At 36.9% G+C, this 27,544-nt stretch overlaps 1 long non-coding RNA gene and 1 other non-coding gene across 3 annotated transcripts; both read left to right on the forward strand.

Moving 5' to 3' along the window:
• The first annotated feature begins 15,448 nt into the window (after window positions 1-15,448).
• Window positions 15,449-15,554, forward strand: LOC141589456 (small nucleolar RNA R71). The gene has a single exon (XR_012520393.1). It is a non-coding gene; the product is annotated as a small nucleolar RNA R71 (small nucleolar RNA).
• A 6,088-nt stretch (window positions 15,555-21,642) lies between these two features.
• On the forward strand, window positions 21,643-26,362 carry LOC141586821 (uncharacterized). Of its 2 annotated transcripts, XR_012519629.1 has the most exons (6): window positions 21,643-21,917; window positions 22,333-22,492; window positions 23,043-23,062; window positions 25,141-25,301; window positions 25,461-25,515; window positions 25,936-26,362. It is a non-coding gene; the product is annotated as an uncharacterized LOC141586821 (long non-coding RNA). The 2 variants fall into 2 exon arrangements; XR_012519628.1 differs by lacking the exon at window positions 23,043-23,062 and having other exon boundaries at window positions 21,644-21,917.
• The last annotated feature ends 1,182 nt before the right edge of the window (window positions 26,363-27,544 follow it).

A 27,544-nucleotide genomic window follows, 5' to 3' on the forward strand; every position in this document is an offset into this window, starting at 1 on the left:
AGTTCAAGAATTGAAATGAAAAGAAAAGAAAAAGTTTGCAATTGCATCAAAGGAAAAGAGGAGTAACAAATATGAAAACTCCTATGCTTCAAATATAAGCACCCTCACTACAAATGGGGTAGCTTTGAAAATGTTCAAAAGAAAATACAAAAAGTTGAAATTGTCAAGTATTGAAATGCCAAACATCAAAAGAAATGGCAAAAAGAAATGTTCTCAAAATGTCAAATGCCACAAATTGGGGGGAAAAACAACAACAAAAAGCAAACTCCCATATGAAACTCAAGTTCTATTAATCCCTTTTCCATCGTATTCACTTTTGTGCATGGTAGAAAGGGGACGATCCTTCTTCTTGTTTAGGCAAGAAGGGGAATTCCGCGATCCTCCAGTGTTTCTAACACCATAGGGAGTCTACTCTTGACGAAAGCATTTAACGATTGAGGATAAAGGTACCCTAGCTTGACACAACTTGGAGGTGATTTATTTGTATCCTTCTAGGCTTAGTAGTTTGAAGAAACTGTATCTATAAGGGAATGTGTACCCTTAGATTGCTTCCCCTTTAGATAATTTCTGCCACTTAGATGAGGAAAGTGGCTATTCACTTTTGTAGATGCATCCATTACTTGTTTTGTGTGCTTAATTCTTGGATGTATCGCCATTTTGGCAAGCCTCACCTTTCCTTGCAAGAAGGCACCCTACCTCATGGATGTCTTGTTGTGAGTTGAAGGGGCGGAGTGAGACCCGCTAATTGTCTCATATCGACTATATTAGTAGGATAATTTGAATAAGGGTCCTAGTTTTTGTCACCTCTTTACTCGGGACGAGCAAAGGTTCGGTTTGGGGATGTTTGATGTGACTTATATTTGAGCACATTTAGTCCCCGAATTAGCCTCGTTCCTATGCTTTATAGTGCATAATTGGGTCATTTACTATCTTTAGTTTCTCATTTTGCATATTCTTTGAGGTTTTGTTTCCTTGGTAGGAGAGGAGTGCAAACCTTGCATTTACATGGCGAAATGGAGCTAAATTGATCGCATCTAATGACCAAGCATCAAAGGGAAGAAGGTTTGGGTTGGAGAGCATAATTTGAATTAACTCCTAATGCTTATACTTGAACTTCCCCAAACCAAATGAGACACTATTTCTAATGTCAAAAATTGGGAAAGTTCATGCACAAGAATGCTATGCATGAAACTAAACTTGTCATTTTGGATTTTTCATGGTGGGAACAATAAAAGACACCTCAATGGGATCGAGGTGGGAGTCCTTTGAGTGTTGCTAGGACTCAAACACATGATTAAAATAAAAATTTAAAAACAAGAGAAATGAACAAAGCTAAAGGAGGTGTATGAAACTCACAATGCATTGTGGCATCCTCCAAAAAGCTTGCTAATCCTCAATCATCGCTCATAGCGACATCACTTCCATCATCATCATCCTCATCAACTTACTCACTAGTATCATCATCATCTACCTCCATAGACCCGGAGGCTTCACCATCATCACTTGAGCTTTGGCCTTCTTCCTCACTTCCCTCTTCTTCTTCACCTTCTTCATCTTCTTCTTCACCACTCTCAACAACAACCTCCTCATCACCCATGCTAGCATCCCTAGGATCATTAGGAAAGAATACTTCCCTATCCGCCCAACTAGGTAAAGGACATGATGGGTCAAGAAGTCCTTGCCTAGCTAGGTGTAAGAGGGGCGGATATTGAGCTCTATATGCATTGACTTGGTCTTCATGTGCTTGCTTATGCATGTGCTGCATTAATAGAGTCAAGTCATCGTTACCCACCTCAACATTTTTGGGTTGGAATTCTTGGTAGGTGAACGGGTAGGGTGGAGTGACAATAGAGGAGGAGGGCTCGGCAATGGCCTCCCTATGTTGTTGCATTATCAACTCGGCTTCCTCGGAGAGTGGAAGAAGATAGTTTGGGCTACGGACATTGAGTCGGCAAATTTTGTTCGGTAGAATGAAGGACTTGGCATCTTTTGTAAGCCACTCAAATTTGTTGTCAAGGGTGTCATTCTTGACCCAATGGAATTTGTGAACCATAGTGGCTAGATCAATGAGGTGGCCTCCCTTAATCGGCTTATAAGTGTCATCTTTGTTGAAATTTCGGTTGAAGTGCTTTGCCAACCATGTTACCAATCCCCCATTTACTATAAAGGCCGCACCTTCCTTACCATGGTCGATATTAAGCCACCTTTCGATTAAAAGTTGAAGAATATTGTATTTCTTGATGAACTTCCTATCGACATTCAAGGTTGACTCGAGATAGATGAAATCAAGTTCGGTGAAATGATTAGTCCCCTTCCTAGCAATAAGAGTAATTCCCACAACCTTGTGCCATACCCGTATGCCTGGGTGGTGAACATAAAGGGCACGACATTCATGGAATGATTCGAATTTTCTCCCGGTAATAGCTTTCCACAAAGGGGCGGGATCATATTTTGTTGAAGGTTTCTTCACATAAGTCGAGTCATTATCAAGACCAAAAACTTTGCCAAACTCATTAAAGGACATATTTTTATCCACATTCTCAAGGCGGAATTCAATATTCGTTCGAGTCTCCACCTTTGTAACTTTCAATGAACTTAGAAATTCTAAGGTGAGGGAGGGGTAGGTCAATTCTTGCATATTAAACAATGTAAGCAACCCCATAGACTCAAAGAAATTCTTGGTCTTTTCAAGGACACCCAATTTGGTTAAGGCATCTTGGCAAATAAACTTGGTGGGCAAAATCGATTTCTTAGCAAGAGACACAAAATTTTTCCTATGAGCATCGGATGTGAAAATTACCTCCGGATATTCTTGTAGTTGCTCAATAACCGGAATAGAAGTAGTAGTTTCCACCGTAGGAGTAGGAGTTTCTTGAATTTACATTCTTGCTTGTTGAACCACCATAGCTTTTGAAGCTTGAAGAGCTTGTTGCCTCTTTGAGAGAGTTTGTTTTGGAGGTGCCTTATTTCCACCTTTAGTCCTAGCCATTGTTCTTCTCCTTGTATGTATCAACAACCAAAGATTTGCTTGAATTCTTGTGTTATCCTCAAGCTTCAATAAAACCCAAATCGATTTAGGATTTTCGAATTTTGCCTTGTATCCTAGAAAATCGATTCAAACTTTGAGGATTTTGATGTTTAAATGGCTTTTTGTTGATAGAGGAGTGATTTGTTTGAGTTTTGAGGAAGTTTGGAATTGATTTGGGTGAATTTGGTTGAGGAAAATGATTTTTATGGATGGAGGAATTGGGGGTTTTGAGGGTTTTGAATGTGTGTTTATGTTTTGAATGAATGAAATGAAATGGGAAAGGGGGATTTAAATCCCGTGTTTTTGCATCTCAGCAGAGGGAGACGAGCGTCTTAGGCACGGGACGCTCGGATTGTAGCTCAATCAGCTTTAGAAAATGAAACCCGTGCTGAGACGAGCGTCTTCAGGAGGAGACGAGCGGATTGCTGCTTGGAGATGAGCGGATTCTTTTGGGGACGCTCGTATTCAAGATCAGAGTGAAATCCCAAATTTTCATACAACCAGGACGAGCGGATTCTCACTAAGACGAGCGTCTTTGGGATGAGACGAGCGGATTCTGGAGGAGACGCTCAGATTCATACCCAGTAGAAATTCTTCCTTTCCAGCTCTACCAGGACGAGTGTCTTTCTGTCAGGACACTCGGATTTTCATCCAAGACGAACGGGTTCTTCTTGATACGCTCGGATTGCTCCTGTACCTCACGGGTTCAGTTCCACCCGTGGGTATTTTCATAACCCAAGTCATTTCCTCTTCATTCCTTTGGTCTTCATTGTGGGGGCACTACGAAGGCTCGGATAGCCTAGGCAATTGCTATCCCCACACTAGGTCAAAACACTACACATTAAGAAACATATAAGTCACTCCCTCACTTTCTCTCAAAATGATAATCTTGATCAAAATGTACAAATATAAATCCAAAAATTGACAAAAATGAAATACAATAAGTAAAATGCAAGTTAAGGGGTTAGAATATTTACAAATGGTGGTTTAGGGAGGACTCCACCAAACTCTCATTCATGTATGAGATGTCAAGGGGGCATAGCCAAGGTGTTGTTGATATTGCTCAACACCTTGAAGAAGTAGTTGAAGGCTTGTTCATTGTTATGATAAAGATCTTCAATAGACCTTTGCATATGTTGTTCTTCATTGTGGTGAAAATGATCGTCAAAGCCTTGATCTTGGGTCATAGCATTACCAACATAAGGATTGACTAACCCTTCAAACTCATCATCCCATAGACCGCATACTTCATCTATTTGTTCCCCAACAATTTCATGAGTTGATGAGAACAACTCTTCTTCCTTCTTGTCATCATGGCCAATAAGGCCTTCTTCTTTTCTTGTCATGAGTGGTGGTGAGCTATTCAAGCTCTCATCCTTGTTGAAACTTTCTTGCTCTTTGGATGGAGCACCCTGAGATTTATCCACTTTCTTCTTCCATATGGGTGGTGATTCTTTACCCATAGCTTGTTCTTTGCATTGATATACCAACTTCTTCCTATCACTTTCTCGGCTATAATGATCAACCATGAAACATGGCTCATGTAGTCGGGGAGCTCTCATTGTCTTGTCAAGATTAAAAGTGATTGTTTCATCTCCCACTTCAAGTGTGAGCTCTCCATGTTTCACATCAATCACCACTCCCGCGGTGTGCAAGAAAGGTCTTCCTAAAATAATAAGAATGTTGGAATCCTCCTCCATGTCTACAATAACAAAGTCTACCGGGATGAAGAATTTGCCAATTCTCACGGGCACATCTTCCCATACCCCTAAAGGTATCTTTGTTGATCGATCCGCCATTTGAAGTGTGATATTGGTGCACTTGAGTTCTCCCATTCCTAGCATGTTGCATACCGAGTATGGCATGACACTTACACTTGCTCCAAGGTCACATAAGGCTTTGTTGATTGTAGTGTCACCAATGGTGCATGGAATAGAGAAACTTCCCGGATCTTTGAGCTTTGGAGGTGAACTTCCTTGAAGAATATCACTACTCACTTTAGTGAAAGCGATAGTATCTAGCTTCCGGGTGTATTTCTTCTTTGTAAGAATGTCTTTCATGTACTTTGCATAGGCCGGAACATGATTGAACAATTCTGTGAATGGGATTGAGACTTCTAAGTTCTTCACAATTTCCATGAACTTTCCAAGTTGTTCATCAAACTTAGGCTTAGCTTGACGACTTGGGAATGGAAGTCTAATCACAATAGGCTCTTTCTCTTTAGCCTTCTCTTCATTCTTCTTCTTTGAAGCTTCATTGGTGGGTTCTTCTTCCTTAGAGTTCTCCACAACTCTTTCCTTGTCACAAGCCTCCACAATGTCTTCCTCAATTTGCTTCCTTGGCCCTTCATACCTTGTACCACTCCTTAAATGGATGGCACTCACCGACTTATGTCTTGAGGGATTACTTTGAGGTGGTAATTGCCCCTTTTGTCTTTGAGAGCTAGAAGATGCTAATTGAGACATTTGGGTTTCCAACATTTTGGTGTGGGCTAGTATGTTGTTAATGGTGATGTCTTTTGCTTGGCTATCTTTTTGCATTTGAGTGAAAAATTCTTGTTGGTTCTTTTGCATTTGGAGGACCGCTTTTTGAACATCAAAGCCTTGGTCATTGGATTGGTTGTATGGAGGTTGATTTTGATAACCTTGGCTTTGGTTGTAAAAGGGTCTTTGAGCTTGATTTCTCATTGGGGGTGGGGTGTATGTGTTGGAATATGTGTCCTCCGACAATAATGCGATCACAATTGTCGATCATATTGATCACATATTTAAATCTCATTACAAGAATACGAAAGGGATGATACATTACATATATAGTCAACTGGTCCTCACATATCGGTAATGATTGGCTGGCTAGAGTTTGACATTACTGTCGTGCGACGGTGGTGATCAGTTGATCCCTTGAGATCACACCTAAAGGACGATTCCCTTAATTGAAAAGGTTAATTAATTATATGTCGATACAGATTAATTAATTCCTTAAAATTGAACAAATTATTATCATAAGAGAGAAAATGTCATCTTATTATAATGTGATTAAATAAGATTTTATTTAGTAATTTAAGAAGTTATATTACTAAAATTAATCGGTGTTTGCGAAACACGCGAGATGAGAATGATAAGTTAGTTATAATTACAAGATGTTGTGAATTATACCAACTAGTATTTAAATGACCATTTTATGTGAAAGTAATTTTGAATTACTAGTCAATTTGTTAAATGTGATTTATTTAATTTGTAAATGATATTTAATTTGTTAAATATGCATTTTAAATTAAAACATGACATAAGACATGTCACATGTCACATGACATACAATTGTACAATTGACAAAAATAAAATGGACTCCATATTACACTTAATAACCGAAATTATTGGTGGGCATTTTAGTAGCTTTGTCTTATTCATTTGTCTTATTCATTTGTCTATGACACTTGATAGTGACATGACTATGGACAAAGGCTAACACAATTTGTCTTGTGAAGACAAAAAGGAAAAAGCAAAAGGGTCCTAATACTCCCTCTCACCACCGGTTTTAGGAGGACACAATTGAGAGATTTTTCCCTCAATTTTTCCATTCTCTCATGTTTAAATAAAAACATATACTTCTCTCTCTTATTCTTCATAAAATCAATTTTTATGAATCTAATTTGTACAAATCAATCACTAATAATACTAGTAGTAGTATATGAGTATTAGTAATCAATTTTAAGGTAAACCACATTACAAATATCTAGTACATATTAGTTTGTGGGATTTTGGGATAGTCTTGGGTGCAATCAAGAGGATAATCTCTACTTTGGGATTTTTGGAGGATCATCCTAACATTCATTATAGCTCAAGAACCAACAAGTAGGAGATCTTGTTGGTGCCCAAAATGGCCGAAAATTTGATGGTGAGAAAACGATTTTCTCATCTTTTGTTCTTAGTTTGCATGCATAAGATTTGTATTTAATTTTATGACTAAATTAATTGTAACATATATGAATATGTAAAGTAATGAGATATAGATTTCCAACAAGCGGTATCATGAGCCTTAGGTTGTTTGCATGCAAATCGGTTATTGTTTTTCCGAGTTATACGATTAACAAACAAAACTTATAAATTTGTGTTTATTATGATATATCACGAAATTTATTATGCATGTTAAATTTTCTGGTCCTAAAATGTTTTTAGGATTTTTGGGTTTATTTATGGATTTTATTGTTCATTTTATATAATAATGGCATTAAAATGTGATTTTTATGATAAAAATGTCATTTTTGGACGAAAAATAGCTAAACTTCGATTTTTCTGGTGATTTTCGGATATGTTTTCACATATATTATCTACTGATGGCCTGTAAATTTTCATAATAATATGAGTTGTTATGCTCGAAATATGAATTTTTCAAATTAAAATCGTATTTAAATGAGAAAATAGGTTAATATGAGTTATATTTCGAATCTGGTCATAGAAATTTAGTATGTTGTCACATGCAATTTTATAAGATGTGTGTAAAATATTTGGCTATAATGAAGTCTTTATGCATGATTTATGAATTTTTGATGAAAAATCACATAAATAGTGACTTTAATTAGTAAAAATTGCTAAAACATACTTCATGACTAAGGAAAAACGTCACATATTGCATTTTATCACTTATTTCAGATCTAAAAGTGAAAATTTAATAAAAATAATTTTTCTCATATTTTTATGGTAATAATTGTTAAATCGGATAAACCGCAACATTGTTTTTCTCGATAAATTTTCGAATTTTTAACCTATGTTTTTGAGCATTATAAGTGTCATGGTATTTTTCCAGAATGTTCATGAGTTTAAATTTCAAATTTTGAATTTATTTGAAATTTTTATGATTTATTTGAAGTTTATGACATAATATTGTATTTTTGAGTCCATTTATGAACAATTTTAAGAAATATAAGTTAATTATTGTCAATATGTTAGTGGAACTAATTTTGAATCCTAAGTTGGTTAGGGTAATTAACTTGTACATAAATATAAATTTATATAATTATTGTGATTTTAAAAGGTTAAATCACGCAAATCCGTAAAAACCGATTAATATACGATATTGGCTCCTTTAAGGCGATTTAGCATAAAATTGGGCATGTTCATACATATTATAATGCTGCATTTTAATTATGATTGTCATATTTTAATTTTATGTAATTTTTTGAATTATGTAATTTTACTTAGTACGGCCTTAGTTTTTAATTGATATTACCCGAAATGTATGGGAATATCGATTCGGTTGTAATTTATTGTGATCTCGTATCACCGTTTTGTAATTTAATAGATTTATTTTTATTTTAATTACAAATGTATAATAGGAAATTATGTAATTTGTTATGTAATTTTATTTATTCCGGAGTTCCTTGAAGATGGTGCCTTTCGAGAAGACGGTCCATCAAAGACGGTGTTACCTCGAGATGTGTGTCAAAACCGAAGTTCAAGGGACCAAAGGAGTTGGTCTCCGAATTTGTAAAATACTTTATTAGATTTACTATTTTAGGAAGGCCATACTAGGATTTTATTTTTATGCTTTGCATTTTATTTATATGTTGCATGCATCGCTAAATCGCCATAACTAAAACATGCATTTTTTATCGAGTTTATCGACCGTGTCAATTACAATTATCGTAGTTCACCGCTTTAGTTCACTTAAAACGTGATAGATAATAAATTGACATGACCTCTCGCTAAAATAAACAATTGAGATTTAGCCTTACCAAAAAGTAGAAACCATGAAAACCTATTTCGCGAGGGAGTGCACTCGGCCACCCCAGGGTACAAACCTTGTTACGTAGGGGAAGTGGGTGATAAATGTCTATCCACCGAATTCATGTTGATGAGGGTTTCATCGGCTACCCCGTGCCCAAGTTAATGTGAATTTGGATCATGGACACATTTATTTGAAATTTGGATTGACCTCAACGGAAGTATTCGTGACCGTAGTCGCATGTGTTCCGGGCTATAGATAAATATTAGAGTAATTTTATCGACCAAGAGTTCTAAAAGTAGAATCGATTAAAGAGTTAATCCACCGAGTTATATTGATAAGGGTTTCATCGGCTACCCTGTGCCCAAGTTAATATGAATTTGGGTCTTGGAATCATTTATCATAGTTGGGTAGAGGTCACTATATAAATGCTTTACTTGTTATTTACAAGTATTAATAAAACGATAAATGTTAAGTTTTCCACTATTCCGTTATCATATTGTTCTATTTCTTTACCACAATTCATATACGATATTATTTCGATTTTTGATTCAAATCTCCATTAAAACATCGTAACTAAAGACAAAATATGAATTTTTCTTCTAAAATCTCGTGTTATCCATTGGAAGGATCTCTTGTAAAGAGTATAGATTAAAGTTATTCATTATCAAACAGGCTTTTGATTCTTGACTAAACACATCTACTTACAATGGATTGTTTCTCACATACTTAATTGAGTTAAGTACCTTGAAACGATAAATTGTTTTGGTAATTAGATTTGTTAGAAATCGTAATTGACCAAAATACCGCAACCACTTCAATGAAAGTTTTAAGACTAAAACGATTGAATTGAAGAGTAGTCTTCATAAGATTCAACTTTGCTTCTCTAAGTAAAGATTCTTTGAAATGAGTGGGAGCATTCTCTTAAACCGTTAAGAAAAGGGCGAGGTTCAAGAAGTAAAAATTAGAATGGAATTGATACAAGGTAATGTTAAAAGTAAAGTTATTGAGAATAACGATACTAAACCTATCAATCCCGACCGATAAAGTTTTCATTGTCTTGAATGTTGGACACTAGAAAGGAATCTACCCCAAATTGTTAAAGAATAAGCAAGTTAGTTGTGGGACATCTAATAAGACTTAGTTCTTTATTTATTTGATTAACATAAATTTTGCTAGTACTACTTCGTCAATATTAGAAACCGGTGGTGGTTTTCATCATTATGTTTGATACGTAGGATGATTAGAATATGACGACTAGCAACAATGATGTCGAGAGATAGAGTCATTGTGTACTCAATCTAGTTTTTTGGGTTTGGAGTTGTACCTTAATTAGGAATATTAAGTACATGGACCCTAAATAAGAATATAATTTTGTTAAGATACAAAAGAGGTTTCACTTTTGTGACCCTATACACCATGATTTGCTAGTTAGTTGTGGGACATCTAATAAGACTTAGTTCTTTGTTTATTCGATTAACATAAATTTTGCTAGTACAACTTCGTCAATATTAGAAACCGGTGGTGGTTTTCATCATTATGTTTGATACGTAGGATGATTAGAATATGACGACTAGCAACAATGATGTCGAGAGATAGAGTCATTGTGTACTCAATCTAGTTTTTCGGGTTTGGAGTTGTACCTTAATTAGGAATATTAAGTACATGGACCCTAAATAAGAATATAATTTTGTTAAGATACAAAAGAGGTTTCACTTTTGTGACCCTATACACCATGATTTGATGTATGGCTAGCCCATTATCAAGGTGATTATATTCTAAACCAAACTAGAATGATATATCATGTAGATGATGCAAGACTCAAATTGGTAACCCAAGATTAAACCTTAGATTCTGGAATGATGAACGCAAAGAGTTATCGAGTACTCTTGAAACCATTAGATCTTATGGTATATGCATATCTTGTATTCAAAGCAAGATGTCTCGTGCTTTTGGTTGAAAAGGAGATCGAGGTTGTATATCATTGATCCAGAATAGGTTGATCATTTTCTTTTACCAACGATTTAAGTTGACGCTAATATGTTCACTTAATAAGGTAAATAGAGAAATCTTTGAAGAAGTTCAAAGAGTTCAAAGAATCACGATTTAGTCGTGATGGGATTATCTAAGTGAAGACTTTGATATAAGCCAAATGAAATGTGATATAGTATCACAAGTTAATCTCTCTTAACACACATTATAGAATAATGTGTGGTTGGATAAGAAATCAAACGCTATTCGATATGGTTTGGACTTCGATCAAGTTACTTTGAGTTACTTGATCCTTTTGGGGATTTTATCATTTTGTCTAAGTTGTTTTTCCACTAAATCTCAAACGATTCATATGAGATATAAAATGGTAGGGTACCATGTTTGTAAGTTTTCAAAAGAAATAAATGCTCATTTTTCCTTATTATAATCACGAGTACAACGGGTTTGTGGCACGTGAAACTGTCTTTCTAAAATACAAGTTTATTTCTAGAAGACAGAGTGAGAGAAAATATTCAAGAGCCACAAAAAAATGTTATGTCGCAAGAAACTGGTCTTTCTTGGCTACATGAGACGTTTTGTGTAAGACGTTGTTTCTAGAAAATATTCAAGAGCCACAAAAGAATGTTACGTCGCAAGAAATTGGTCTTTCTTGGCTACATGAGACGTTTTGTGTAAGACGTTGTTTCTTCTAAACCTAGGAGGTTAAAGTCATCACTTGTTGAAGATGATGAATTAGTGTTACTTTTAAGAAAGTAAAGAGCTGAAAGTAAAGAGCTTACAACTTACAAAGAAATTGTTTGATTCAACTTACTTCTGGAAAGTAATGAATATATGACTTACATGAGAGTGTTTAAGTCACAACTCAATACAAGGCTTAGAGCCATGAAAATCCGAAATAAATTCCGAGTGGAATTGTTAGATATCAAAGCTTGATTAGTTGCAAAGTGTTTTGCACTATTCGGATCTTCTTAGGGATTGTATTTCATTATTATGATATACATATAACGAGTGAATCTAAAACCCACTTCTTCAATTAGAAGGAATGTATTCAATACATGTCATGAGTTTTATAGATTCTTACAATCCTAAGATAATGTGCAACTTAAGAGATTGTCTTAAGTAGGACATCAATGAGTTAGAATCAATGTTTCGATCATGTTATAAAACTTTTCTCGATAAGTCGAGAAGTTGTGTTTATACATGAAGTTTAGTGGGAGTTACAGAAATTTTAATTAGTCTAATATGTGGATGACATATTGATCATTGGGAATGATTTAAGACTTGGAGATATATATATATATATAATACATCTTTAATATCAAGATTTATGGAGATAAATCCACATGATATTAGCGTCAAATCAGAAGTCTTATGTTGATAAGATTCATGACTAGTTCAATCAAGTTGAACATATTTGATTGATTCCATTTGCTTCCGCTGCCGAATCAATTAAATAGGAAATGATGTATAACACTTCATATACTTTGAGTATGATGGATTGTTTCAAATCGAATTTAAGTAATAGTTACCAAGTAAGCCATAAAGATTACTCTTAAGTGCTTGCAGAAGCATTAAGGATGTAATGCAAAGTGTTTTTGATGCAATTTTGTCTAAGGGTATTACACAAATGACAATTGACAATTGAGATTGCGCATGGTTTCCGACAAAACCATAATCAAAACACATTAGGATGGTTAAGATACCATTGTGGCTATGTTATTTAAGAAATAGATTTTCTAGAATCGTTCTAGGCAATAAAGAACAATGAGGAATATTTACAACGGAAATTGAGTACACTTGCAATCATGAGATGTGCAAGAAGGATGAGTCCCGCACACTGTGAAAACAGTGGGAGCTATTCTAAGGCTAGAGGACCTATGTCTTGATTGGATCTCGACACGTACTCAGAAAGTTTTGTAATGCAAATGTATACATTACAAAGGAAAACGAGTATGTGGTAAGGTTGAGCAAGGTACAAGAAGTTGATAAAACCTACTAACCAAAGCTTTCTCATAGGCTTAACATGATGAGTCATGTCATTTCAATTAAATTGAGATGAACAACTACATTCAAGATCAAACTGGATTATAGAATATGAAGCAGTAATCAGGCATTGACTACTCATATGATGATCACATTTGTCGTTCGAGTTTTTAAATCTAAAAACTCCTTTTATACTTTGTTACATCCAAACGGGTTGTGGAGACAATATTGAACCCCGTTAAAGTGAACCCGGATTAACATGGTATTCGCCCATAGTCACTTGTATGAGGTTACGTCTCGAAGTGACTAGAGTGTGATGCGATTGATGGCAAGTTCAAGTGCCATGGAGTCAAGTGAGATGACTAGTCGATCACATAGGCAGACTGTTAGGAACACTTTGTCGGGCAGTGACCGCTTATAGAGTTCTGGCAAATTTATAAAGCCTGGTCATGGCGAGAGCTACTATAGTATTCTAATGAGTCGATTCTTTTGACTAAAGACGGTTCGCCTAAGATGGCACAGTTTCAGATTAGCTTTGATTTATGTTACCACGACCTTCGTAAATGGGGTCAAATGGGCATATTTTGGGTTATGATGGTTGTGGCTAATCGAAGGGAATAGTGCTATAGGAATTGTCCACCCCTTTGTCAGGTTTAAAACAATATCTCAGGGCCACTCGAGGAGTAATGAACTGGAAATGTGTGGCCACGCTCGGAAGGTATCTATGGTAGATAAATCCGGTCAATCAGTTATTCTCGAGATCGAGGAAACCACTCACGATATGATCACTTGCAAGTACGACCCGGAAGACACCTTGCATTGAGTGGGAGATAGTAATAGGACAAGAGAATTGGTGACGCACACTTGTCGAGGACAAGTGGGAGATTGTTGGAATATGTGTCATCCGACAATAATGCGATCACAATTGTCGATCATATTGATCACATATTTAAATCTCATTACAAGAATACGAAAGGGATGATACATTACATATATAGTCAATTGGTCCACACATATCGGTAATGATTAGTTGGCTAGAGTTTGACATTACTGTCGTGCGACAGTGTTGATCAGTTGATCCCTTGAGGTCACACCTAAAGGACGATTCCCTTAATTGAAAAGGTTAATTAATTGTATGTCGATACAGATTAATTAATTCCTTAAAATTGAACAAATTATTAGCATAAGAGAGAAAATGTCATCTTATTATAATGTGATTAAATAAGATTTTATTTAGTAATTTAAGAAGTTATATTACTAAAATTAATCGGTGTTTGCGAAACACGCGAGATGAGAATGATAAGTTAGTTATAATTAAAAGATGTTGTGAATTATACTAACTAGTATTTAAATGACCATTTTATGTGAAAGTAATTTTGAATTACTAGTCAATTTGTTAAATGTGATTTATTTAATTTGTAAATGATATTTAATATGTTAAATATGCATTTTAAATTAAAACATGACATAAGACATGTCACATGTCACATGACATACAATTGTACAATTGACAAAAATAAAATGGACTCCATATTACACTTAATAACCGAAATTATTGGTGGGCATTTTAGTAGCTTTGTCTTATTCATTTGTCTTATTCATTTTTTATACATGACACTTGATAGTGACATGACTATGGACAAAGGCTTACACAATTTGTCTTGTGAAGACAAAAAGGAAAAAGCAAAAGGGTCCTATTACTCCCTCTCACCACCGGTTTTAGGAGGACACAATTGAGAGATTTTTCTCTCAATTTTTCCATTCTCGCATGTTTAAATAAAAACATATACTTCTCTCTCTTATTCTTCATAAAATCAATTTTTATGAATCTAATTTGTACAAATCAATCACTAATAATACTAGTAGTAGTATATGAGTATTAGTAATCAATTTTAAGGTAAACCACATTACAAATATCTAGTACATATTAGTTTGTGGGATTTTGGGATAGTCTTGGGGGCAATCAAGAGGAGAATCTCTACTTTGGGATTTTTGGAGGATCATCCCAACATTCATTATAGCTCAAGAACCAACAAGTAGGAGATCTTGTTGGTGCCCAAAATGGCCGAAAATTTGATGGTGAGAAAACGATTTTCTCATCTTTTGTTCTTAGTTTGCATGCATAAGATTTGTATTTAATTTTATGACTAAATTAATTGTAACATATATGAATATGTAAAGTAATGAGATATAGATTTCCAACAGTATGTTGGTTGAGGGTTTTGAACATTTTGGCTTTTGTATGAAAGGTTCGGATGGAATTTGGTGTTGGAATAAGGGGTGCCACTCTTGTATGCTTGGAAAGCATTCACTTGTTCATTTGTTCCCTTACATTCACTTTGGTCATGTCCCAAAGTTCCACAACTCTCACATACTCCACTTGGAATTGATGATGATGCCACCATAGCATTAACATGTTTCTTGGGTGATTTGGAGGCCTCTTCAAGTTTAGACATGGCCTTCTCAAACTTCAAATTAATGGTGTCAATATGAGCACTTAGTTGAGCACCCAATTGAGTAATGGAATCCACCTCATGCTTTCCTCCTCTAGTAGCCTTCCGAGGTCTACAATATTCTGAGTTATGGACCGCCATTTCTTCAATTTTGTTCCATGTTTGATTGTCATCAACTTCGGTGAACATACCATTGGATCCCATATTGAGAATGTTTCGGGAGTCTTCATATAGACCATTCCAAAATTTTTGCACAAGGAACCACTCGTTAAGTCCATGGTGTGGACAAGATCGACAAGTGTCCTTGAATCTCTCCCATGCTTCATACAAAGATTCCTCATCCTTTGTTTGAACCCGGTGATTTGGGCTCTCAACATGTTAGTCTTTTCCGGAGGATAGAATTTCTTGTAGAAAGCAAGTGCCAATTTCTTCCAAGAATCAATACCAAGAGTAGCCTTGTTTAGGCTCTTCAACCATTGTTTCGCGGTACCAATCAAAGAAAAAGGAAATAAGACCCATCGGATTTGGTCTTGAGTAACTCCGGTTGAGAAATCGCATCACAATAGTCACAAAAAGTCTCCATATGAGAATGAGGGTCTTCACTAGGCATCCCCCCAAATTGACTTCTCTCAACTAGTTGTATGAATGCGGATTTGGCAATGAAATTACCGGTTAAATGTTGTGGTGTAGGAGTACCATTCGGTAGGTTCTCCTCGGTTGGTACGGAATGTGATGAAAATTTAGGCATTGTGGGTTGATTTTGTGGTGGGTTTTGTATTGGGTTGTCCTCTCCTTCTCTTGCAAAAGGGTTGGTAAACTCAATGTTATTTGGTTGAATGTCCACAATTTCTCCAATACCTCTCAAAGTACCTCTAGCAAGTCTTCTATTATTGGTCAAGGTTCTTTCAATTTCAAGATCAAGATCAATGGGTAACAAGTTACCTTGTGATCTCCTAGACATGTAAAATATCAAACAACTCGAAAACAATTAGAACAACGTTGAGGAAATTGACTTCCCCAAGGTAAAGAAAGACACAACTAAAAACAATTAAAGAAAATCAAATCAAGTTAACACCGTCCCCGGCAACGGCGCCATTTTTTGTGTGTCGGTTTTATATGCTCGTCGTCAAAAGCTACCTAACCAAAACAATATTTATAACTTCACAGACTACTCTTAGCAAAGAGGCAAGTAAAGGTCGGATCCCAAGGGACGGGTATTGATGTAGGATTTTCAATTGCAAATGGTTGTGTCTAAGGGTGTCACAATTTGGGTTGAGATAGGAGATCAACTAAACTAATCAACAAGGTAAAAGCAAGGTAATAAAAACAATGAGATGTAAACAATTGATTAAAAGCACTAGGGTGTCATGGGTTCATAGGGGATTCATGGGAGTTGATCATACAAACATGTTCTCTACTAGATGCAAGCACTTATTGTTGTGATGGGATCGAGTTGGTGTATAAGCTTACAATCCCTAAGAAGGTTTGGGTCCCGGAGCCGAATCGATTAGATTGTACAATACCTACAAGTCGACTTAGTCCTTCCTATCCAACTATATGCATGGTCTAATAAGACTCGAGTTGGTGTATAAGCTTACAAGTCTCATTGAAAAGATAAGCGATGGGTAAAAAATGCAAGGATTCATAGGCTCGCATTTCATCAAACATAACACGTGCATAAGTTAAAATCACAACAAGCAAGCAAATTAATTATGAAAACATATTAGATTAAGCATGAATCAATCCCCATGTTGGTTTCCCCTAATTTCCCATTAACCCTAGTTAAGGAAACTACTCACTCATTATCAAGTTTAACATGCTAACAAGGTTGTCAATCATACTAGCAAGGCAAAACACGATGAATAAAATGAAAGTGATTAACAATAATTAAACAAGGTTAAGAGAGAATTATACCTATGAAGATGATTCCAAATAATAAAGCAAAGAATAATAGAAGTACTTGATGATTGATGGAAGGTTGTCAATCCTCCAAATAAACTCAAATAATCTTCTAATTACCCAAAATAAATGAAGAACAATAGAGAAATTAAGGAAAGATTAAGTATTGAGATTTGTATTAAGACTAGATTAAAAGTTGGTTACAAGATTAAGAAAGTATTAAGAGAGTATTAAGATTACATTAAGATAGCATTAAGATAAGATTAAGATGGATCCTAATCCAAGTAGTACAATGGGGTATTTATACTAAAGATTAGGTACAAGGATTAGGGTTATTAAAGGCTTAAATGACTATTAAGTCCTTAAGAAAAGTTGAGGAAGTGCTCCTCTCGAAGGAAATGAGCATCTCCGTTTTGCTAGTCTCGCCATGATCCGTGCGTCTTGGAAACTGGCACGGGCTCTCTGGGGTATCATCCGAGCGGATTGTCAGGGGAGACGCTCGGATCTTCTTGCTTCAGGACGAGCGTCTTTGGCACGGGACGCTCGGATGGTGGTGAAGGGAGACGCCCGGATCGTCTGTGATCCGCTCGGATCCCACGACAGACAACTTTTCTTCTTTTCTTCCTTCATCATCCACGAGGATCAATCCGGGGATGCAAGGATCCTTTCGTCATTGCCCTTTTCACTTTATTATCTACATAGGCCTTCTAGTATCGTCTTCCCTTTGATGCTTGGTTATTAGATGCGATCAATTTAGCTCCATCTTGCCATGTAAATGCAAGGTTTGAACTCCTTTCCTACCAAGGAAACAAAACCTCAAAGAATATGCAAAATGGGAAACTAAAGATAGTAAATGGCCCAATTATGCACTATAAAGCATAGGAACGAGGCTAATTCGGGGACTAAATGTGCTCAAATATGAGTCACATCATCTGGCCAAGAATAAGGAGATAAAAATTCGGGCAAGGCAAAAAGGTGTATAAGATTTTTTACCGGAAAGAGTTTGGGTTTGCTTCAACTTCTATAACGGCTAGTTTACCATAAATGAGGTAGGTTCATCAAATCCTGGGAGAGTCATGATTAGGTTTGTCCACTTGCATTGCCCGTTTATTTTTGCGGCTATAAATACCTTGCTTCGTTCACTTTTGCTTTCACATTTCCATTTCCCAAATTCTTCTTTCTTTCTCTATAACTCTCTTTGCAAAGTTTTAGGTTTTGGTAAAAGTGAAAAGTTAAAATGTTAAACTTAATTTATAACTCTAATCATCCTTAACCAAACCGCGGAAATAATTCCCATCAGACCGGATACTCGGTCGAGTACTGAGAGTACTCGGCCGAGTACCCCTTACTTTCCCGAGTATTACCTGGACAGTAGCCTGACCAGAAAACACACGACACACTACGTACTCAGCCGAGTGACAGGACCCAGAAAACTGTGGTATTACACAGACCGCAGTGACGGATCAGTCCCCATACCAGAGATCAAAAGGGCCTTTTCCGTTAAACTTGTTTTTGTATGTATTTTTATAAAACCTACTGACAACTCCATACTATTATTTATTTCAAAAAATGTGATTTTTTCAGGATCTCACAGTATGTCATTATCGTCATGATCTAATTGATTACTCTCTTCAATATCAATTATCGTCATGATCTAAGGCACTACTCTTTATCCATGTACAACAAAGTGATAAACGATACACTATATGCTAATTGGGATAACCTCCACACTATTTAGCATGTGTTTTTAAGCCTTGGTAAAAGACATATATTGTTTTCAGGAAGGTAATATATTGAGGAATGTTCAATCACCATGAATATTGCCTCCACATTTTCCCATTGACAACACTTACGTTTGGTAATGTTCCATTTTTATTCAGAAGAGTGTAAGTGTTTTTGCATTTTTCTAATCGGGTCATTACGTAAAAGACATTGTATGTTAATTAACATTTCTTCTTTTGCAGCCAACACTCGAAATTCAGAGCACGTAGCTTCGTCGCCAATCGGGATTATGTCCCCTGCCCACCGGGGATGGTGTCTTGTGCAGCCAACATTGGAAATTCAACTCCCAACCAAGCTAGCCTCGGGGATGCAGCAACCAGCTCCAAAACTCTCGACGGTTCAGCTCCCCTGTTTCGTTCTTATAAAAGCAGCCTTTGTGTTTCGAGTTCAGCAACATATATCTTATTTCAGTCGTCATTTTTAGTTCTTGCTTAGGTTTAGAATAATCTACTATATTTTAATACGTACGTATGTAATTCGTTTCAATTATTTACATTTCCGATTCGGTTTTATTCAAGTTCCGTTCTTCAATTTCTCTGCTTCCTTGTTCTTGTTTACTTGGTAATTTCTTATTCTCTATTTTATTTCTAATTATTTTATTCTCTCATTTAAATCTTGTTATTATAATTATGCTTTTGTTACATCTTTATGTGTCAATAGTTTACATTTCATAATGTTTGAGTAGTTTAATCAATATAGGGGTGGGGAAGCCATGTTTGATTAGCACTTCGTATATGTTGGATTAGAGAGTTTTTAATATCAATTTGTTGTTTATATTAATTGCTTATTTTGTAATGTTAATTTTTGATTCTTGATCACAATCTTTGATTGATTTGTTATTCTTTTCCTAAGAGCAAAAGTCAGGAACAGAATTAGGCTAAGCATGTTTTAATAGTCCGATTTAATTTGTGCGAGAGCTCGTTAGTAATCGTTCTATGGTTGACAATATGCCGGGAGGAAATTGCTAATAACCTAAACAAAAATTTATTTTATGTTCATCTATTTCGACATTGAAATTTTCTAATATACATCTGTAACCCCATTCCCCCTAGATCTTTTATCATCATTGTTATACATCTTATTTTAGTTATCGTTTTAATCACCAAATCAAACATCACTCGTAAATCGACCTTGATAAAATTCGCTCCATGACAACTACTTAACAACTCCCGTCTCCCTGAGATCGACCCCTACTTCCTTAACTACATTAATTTGTTTTTTAGCCAAGCCTAGGGTAAAAATATTATCTTTGTTTAGGGTACGTGACAACCCTATCAGCATATGTTTCAGCCTTTGTCACGGATCGGGAGTTGAGGTTGATCGCCGTTCATGAGTCCGTTTATTCTCGCACTCGTCACCTTTTGTGTCGTTGGCACTTGAACCGTGCTATAGAGAAAAAAGCACTCTCAAAGAAACATTTGGTGAGGTACAAAAATATTATAATGGACAATCCAAAAAGCGATTGGAATCTAGTGATCGATGCAACTACCGTGGATGAGTTTTGGAGTGGTTGTGAAGCTTTTAGTAACAAGTGAGAGGGGTTGGCGACTTATGCGGCGAAAATATGGGGTAAATACACGAAGAAGTGAGTTTTATGCTATACAAACCGATACTTCCATCTTGGAAGCACGGCCACTTCCCGGATTGAGTCCGCTCATTCACTTTTGAAGGCTTGGTTGAAAAGTGCTAACCTAAACCTTGATACTATGTGGTCTCGTATTCATTCAATGCTTGAATCTCAACACACAAAAATTAGATATGAGCTAGAACAATCTAAGAGTAGGCACCGAATTGGAAATCGTGTATTTTCCTTGTTGCAAGGAAAGGTGTCTATCAAGGTCATTGAGATCATGGAAGCCGAAATTAAGAGAGGGATTGAGCTGGGGATCAGGTTGTAAGACCGATGTGGATGTGTTTTACGGGTTATTCACGGATTACCTTGTGATTGTGGATTAATTCAACTGCAAAGAAGGGGTAAAAGGGTTCATCTTGATGACGTTCACGAGTTCCGGAGGACCTTGGAGTACGACAATGATAATGCAATGCCCAAGAACAATAGTGATGAGGTGTGGAGGAACTTATAGAGGAAACGAGAGCTAGTGACCCGGCAAAGAGGAGGGTACTCATTGAAAAAATGCGTGAAGGCCTTCACTCGGAGGACTAGGATATTCGTCCACCTCCTGTTAGAGAAAACCCCAAGGGGCGACCGAGAGGTTCTACTACTCGGAACAAGTCGGGTTTTGAGCATGCAAAGAGGAAGTACGGGACACCTACCTCAAATGGAACGACAAATGTTCAACATACGGTGGGTGATTTTGATCAAGGACCGATAGGTGCACCGTTGGAAATTGGCTACACTAAGGGACTTTTGTCGAGTTGAAGAAAGAAAATGGGGGGTGCCGGAAGAGCTTTGGAGTTTTTTTTATGGTTGGGTAGATGTTGGTGATGATGGTCATTGTGGTTTTTGAGTAATCTTGCATGATGTGCGGGGTCGAGAAAGTGACTATTTAGTCATGACACTAGTAGAAAAAACTCCTATTGCGTCAATTGAATTACGTCGGTTGTAAATAAATTGATGCAAAAAGTACTCACTTTTGACAGGAATGCATTTTTCGCCCTTTAGCTAAGCTATTTGCGTTGTTTCTTAAATAAACTGACGTATATAATCTTAATAATTGCATCGGTTTTGCCCAAAACTGACGTATTTGATCAAATACGTCGGTTGTTTTGTTTAATCGACGTATTTGATATTATGTTTTTGCGTCATTTCTATTGAAAGATGATGCAAATGATATTTGATTAAAAAAACACACTCATATACACAATACACGAAAGCACCCTCCTCTCGAAACTTCCATATTTTCCTTACTTTAATGACCAAACCCTTCTGCTCCTACCAATCACTAAACCCTATTTCTGCTACTTCTCGATAGTCCCACCACCACCAACACCACCACCACCGTGCCCTGCTGCTACTTCTCGATTGTCCCCATCCGTCATTACTACGTTAACTGGGATTCAATCAAATTACCACAACGAGAGGATTTCGGCATAAAAAGGTTTCATCTTTGAATGTTTTAATTCGATTTGTTTGCATTTTAGTCTAATCGCCCAATTTTAATTCGATTGTTACGTGTTTTATTGTAGTGATGATAAGGAACTTAGGAAAGTAGAGGTTGAGTTTGAGAAGGAATTTGGGAATATTGTTGTTGTAGTAAGGGTAGATTTTGGTTTTGTTGTAGTATTATTTCGATCAGTAAGAATTGGAGAAGGGAAGAATGTAGTGGAAGTAAACAAGGAATTGTTTAATAATACATATAGCCAAATAATTCAGAATATTGGAAGAAGTAAGTCGAATGGGAGTGTTTTAGGACATGAGTTTTATATAGAGAACCATCTTTTAGATTTTAAGGCGCTTCTTTAAGCTATTTGGACTGGATTTTGCCATGACTCCTATTTAATTCATTGATGCAGTTGGTGAAATCTGCTCGAGGTGTCTCTAAGTTTGCTAATATTGCATTGGTTGATATATTGACGCAGAGGATGTACAGGTGTATGTCAAGTACTTTGACATCACACTAATACCTTCCACTATCTTTTTCTTCAATGCTCATCATATGAAGATGGATTCAAGGTATGTTCCTTCCGATGAGTGATTATCATCTGATTTGTTTTATTTCTATACGTGTTAATAACTTAATATGTCCCATGGAATCGTCTTTAAAGTGGTATATATTTCACATGTGTCTATTTATTTAATTAATCAATTAACTAGATTGGGAATAAAGAATGTTGCTTTTTTATGGCAATATTATGCCGAGGCATAAGTTGCTTTCCTGGCTTCTCATAGTGCTCTATTCATAGACGAGCAATTTGATGGCATTTGTTGGCAGTTGAAAAGTTCCACTAGGAACGAAGAATGATCATTGATCAGCGGGCTTCACATTGACCTTTCTTTTGCCTGTGTTGTTGGAGCGCTTCTTTCGGTGTTTCAGCTTCATTATCCAGCCCGATTTAGAATGTTTTCGGTTCTATATAACATTAAGCATGCTCATTATGTTTACATAACAGAATTAGACGGCTATAGTTAACTTTGAGAGCTTAATCATAAAATGCTTCTCTTTTTGGAAATTTATTAGTATATGAAATAGTATTTTGATCTTTGTCGGTGATTGTTGATACAGGACTGCCGATCACACTAAGGGTGTGTTTGGATTGAGGGATTTGGAGGGAAAGGGAGGGGAGGGAATTGAGAGGATGAGAAATCTATAGTTTGATTAGCAAAATGAAGGTAGAAGGATTTGGAGGGGAGGGAAAATGGATCCATCCATTTCCCTCCTACAAGGCAAATTATTTCCCCACCAACATAGGTAAGATTTGGAGGAAAAATTACCTCATCCATTCTCCCTCCCCTCCCCTTCCTTTCCTTTCACTTCCCTCCTTCCCCCTCCCCTCCCTTTCCCTCCTTTTTTCCTATCCAAACACACCCTAAGGGTATGTTTGGATTGAGTGATTTGGAGGGAAAAGAAAGGGAGGGAGGGTAGGGAATTTAAAATCCTTTGTTTGGATAGCAAATAAGATTGAAGGGGAATGGAGGTGGAGAGATTTGGAGGGATCCATTATCCCTCCTCCAAGCCTAATCAAAATCTCTTCACAATAGGCAAGATTTGGAGGGAAAATGTATCCAAACAACCACACTCCATTCCCCCTCCCCTTCCCTTCTCTCCCTTTCCCTCCTTCCCCCTCCCCTCCTTTTCCCTCCACTTTTGCTATCCAAACACACCATAAGGGGGCGTTTGGTTCAGGAAAGGGTAAGGGAATGAAATCAAGAAAGGGTAAGAGAGGAAAATGAATGAAATTACCTCAAAACTACCTTATTGTTTGGTTAGTTTATACAAGGAAAGGGAATGGGAATACCAACCACCATTATTTCACACTCCACTACCAAACACCAGTATTACACCACCACAAACACCCAAATAAGGCTTGCCGTTCACCCTCAGAAGTCGTTGGACACCGGCGCTGCCGCAGTACTACCCAGCACACCAATATAACCCCACCCACCACCATAAACACCCTCTAGAGCCTCGAAAACCGCTCCCCGCCACCGAAATTCACACCCTAACCTCTAAAAACACCAGATCTAGTCTTTTTTGGGGGTGTGGGAGTGAATTCCAGTGGTGGGGGAGGCTTTGTTTAGGCTTGTAGAGGATGTTTATGGTAGTGGGTTCAAATAAAAGTGAGCGGGTGTGGGAATGGGAGGCGCCGGAGATGGTAGCTCAGAGTCGTCGTCGGCATGTCGTCGGTTGCAGATGGTTGGTAACTAACTTTTGGTGGTAACAGGCGCGTTAGTGGTTGTAGCAGGTTGCAGTGACAGTGGGTGGTGGAGTTAAGGACGGGGACGCAGTCGGCTACTGTGCCGACTGGGTGGTTGTGGTGGGTGATGGTGGTGTCTTGTTGATGGTGATGGTGGGTGGTCAGTAGTATGGTGGCAGTGGTGGTGCTTGGCAAGTGAGGTGGTTGATGGGGTAATGGAATCCATTCCCTAGAGGGGGTGAGGGGTAAGGAATTAGAGAGGTTTGGGGGTGAGGGAGGAAAACTCATTCCCTTTGTTTGTGTCAAACAAACACTAACAAAGGGAATCAGTAACTTTAATTCCCTTTCCCTTTGTTTATTACCCCTAACCAAACGCCCCCTAAATGGAAAGGAGCATTCTATAAAAAACAGAATATTATTGATGTTGTCGAGGTATGTGAATTCTCTAGTGAATTTTATGGATAGTCTAATCCTACAATTTTAATCATATTTTTTCAATTTTTTTTAGTTAATCCGCAACTCTTACCTTTTTTATACCTTATTTCTAAGACTCTCACATGTTGTAATATTTTTATAGACCTCCCATATATTACAAACATTTCCTCTAAAAACTTTTAACAAGTACAAACTACAATCCCAGTATTCAATAGAATAAACTTTTCTTGCCGCATTTACTTCAGAAGCAAAATCATTTGACCAAAACAAATTCTTCGAAACAGGTTGTGTCCTATTTATTATGCTCCAGACTCCTCATTGTTTTATTGGATTTAATACTCCATGGGAAACAATTCTCTAATTCAAGGTTTGATTGGTGTTTTGGTAATATTTTGGGTGGATATGTGTTTAATATGATTTTGTTGATGGGTATTGAATATATGTGTTTTAAGTTGATGGGGATTGTAAAGTTGTGTTTTCAGCTTGAAATTTTAGTGTTTTCTTAATATTTATGGTGGAATATGTGTTTAGTTTCTGATTTTAGGAAGCTGAACTTGCAAAAGAAAAGACGCATGGATATAGGTTAGACAAAGCCCATTTATTTGCTGTGAATTTGTTCCAAAGATATCGGGAAGTATATGAAAGTTCCTGATGAGTGGGCTCGTCCAAAAATGCAACCATACAAACCAATGGTAATTTTAATGCCTGAGTTTGATTCTTTTGCTGTTGTTTGTACATTTTTATTCTGCTACATTATTCATTGCTCTTGGGTGAAGTAGTAGTGTTATTAGCTCCCCCTTTCTATGTTATTCTTCTTTGTTGCGGTTGGACCTGATGATATCTTTATCCAGATGCTATTTGTTATCTACGGGAAAGTTGATAGGTGAAGGGATAAGTGAGATCTAGGTATGGTTCTTTGAACATCTCTAGCTCATTTTGTTGCAGTTCATATCAGAATTAGACACGTGTTTTTCATTGATAATTCAAGTATATGGGCGGTTATATTCTGCAACCCCCATTGTATTAGATTTTGAGTAAAGTAGACCACTTCATCTCAGAATAAGACGGGTTTTGAGTTTAAGTTGTGAGTCTTCAAAAGGGCCAGACTTTATTTACACTGCTAGATATTTTGGATTTAGATTTGACGTAATCTTGTCAGTAAGAATGAGAATTTACGTTAAAGGCATGAACTTTGTTTGTTAGTCCCTATACTCCATCTAGTTTCGTAAGCTACACATTTCAGTATTCACGTTAATCAATCAGAATAGATTATCTCTTATGTCTACTAGTGTTTTATTTATCATGATTGTTGTGGTCTGTATGCAGGTTCTCCAACCTCAGTATTGAACCGAGAGTGCATACCAGGATCAACAAGCATTACTCGATTATTTTTGTGACCTGGTCTAAAGTTAGCTATCAGGTAGATTGGATATTCCTGGATAGGGTCAAGGCATTTAGAGCAGATTGGTTTGCTAGGTCAGCTATGTATTCTACTACTACGATCGAGCACTATTAACTTGACTATGTCCGGTAGAGACATTGAGTTGTGTTAGGTTTGTGGCATAGAGTTTGGATTGATATATGGTTTTATGTAAATTTAGTAGATGTTTAGAGAACATTTAGTATAGATTAGCTTAGCGTAGTAATTAAGACGTTTGTGGGGTTATTTATACATTGGATTGTATTTGGAACGTTGTTGGGTTGAACGAGATCTAATCTTGTTTTACATGTGATGTATTAGTGGTTGGTTGGATTTCTTGTTGCAGTTCGTATTCGGATTGTCAATTTTATGGGGGAGGTGGGGCCAAAATTTCGGTAGCAAATTTTTGTATATAAAAAAAAGCATTAATCAATTGCGTTGGTTCTTGAATGAAATGACACATATGAGGGAAATAAATTGGAGTGAAAATGAAATGTCAAATGCATCATTTCTAGCTTCAAATGACGCGAAAAGGTAGAGTAAATGCATCAGTTATGGAAAGAAATGACGCAAATTTGTTAAATTAATTGGCGGTAAAACAAAATATCAATTGCATCGGTTTCTGATAAAACAGATGCAAAAAAAATAAAGCAAATGCATCGGTTATGTGTAGAACTGACGCAAATAATAACTATTTGCGTCAGTTGTAACAACTTTTTGCGTCAGTTCTATTTTAGGAACTGACGCAGGAGCAAATACGACCCCTTGATATACGTCAGTCCAAAACCGACGCATAAGGCCCTCTACAACTGACGCAATAGGGGTTTTTTCCATTAGTGTGAGAGAGTGGTGTAATAGGGAGATTTGGGGATACGATCTCTATAAGAATTTTTTCGATCATTCAGGCCCGACAGATAATGGTTGGCCATATATGAAAACACCTTGAGACGCATCGAATTTTCCGACAAAGAAGGTTGTGGGAGTGGCCATTGGATGTTTGGGGAACATTTGTTTGTATTTGCATCGATGTTTAATTGGACTATTTGCGTCATCGCCCAAAATCAAATTGGAGAAATTCGTTCTTGGCAATGTAGTACATATTTACCCCCTAGAAGCTCAACTCAAAGTTCGGTGCCATCATCATGTAAGCCCTGAGCGAGTCATGTTGGTTACCCGACTCCACAACCTTCCTTAACCTCTTAGCTAAAAATCCACCACCCTTATAAAGCGGTGGTACGACATCTCCAACAGGAACTCCGAAAAAGACAGACGTCTTCCCCTTCAAGCCGACTTTCTCCCTCGTAACACCCTCCTCCTCCCGATCCATGCCTTCCACAGACACCCTCGTGCCATCCGCCCGTATCCCAAGGATCCGCTGAACGTCGTGCAACAAGATAGTAATCTCACCGAAAAGCATATGAAAAGTCCTCTCTACAAAAGCACTAATGAGGTTCTCATCCAAACCAGTCGGCATACACCGCCTCAAATGACCAAGCCCACTCTCACTAACTCTCT

The sequence above is a fragment of the Silene latifolia genome, chromosome 6 (assembly GCF_048544455.1).
Source record: "Silene latifolia isolate original U9 population chromosome 6, ASM4854445v1, whole genome shotgun sequence".
In the NCBI taxonomy this organism is placed as follows: Eukaryota; Viridiplantae; Streptophyta; class Magnoliopsida; order Caryophyllales; family Caryophyllaceae; genus Silene; species Silene latifolia.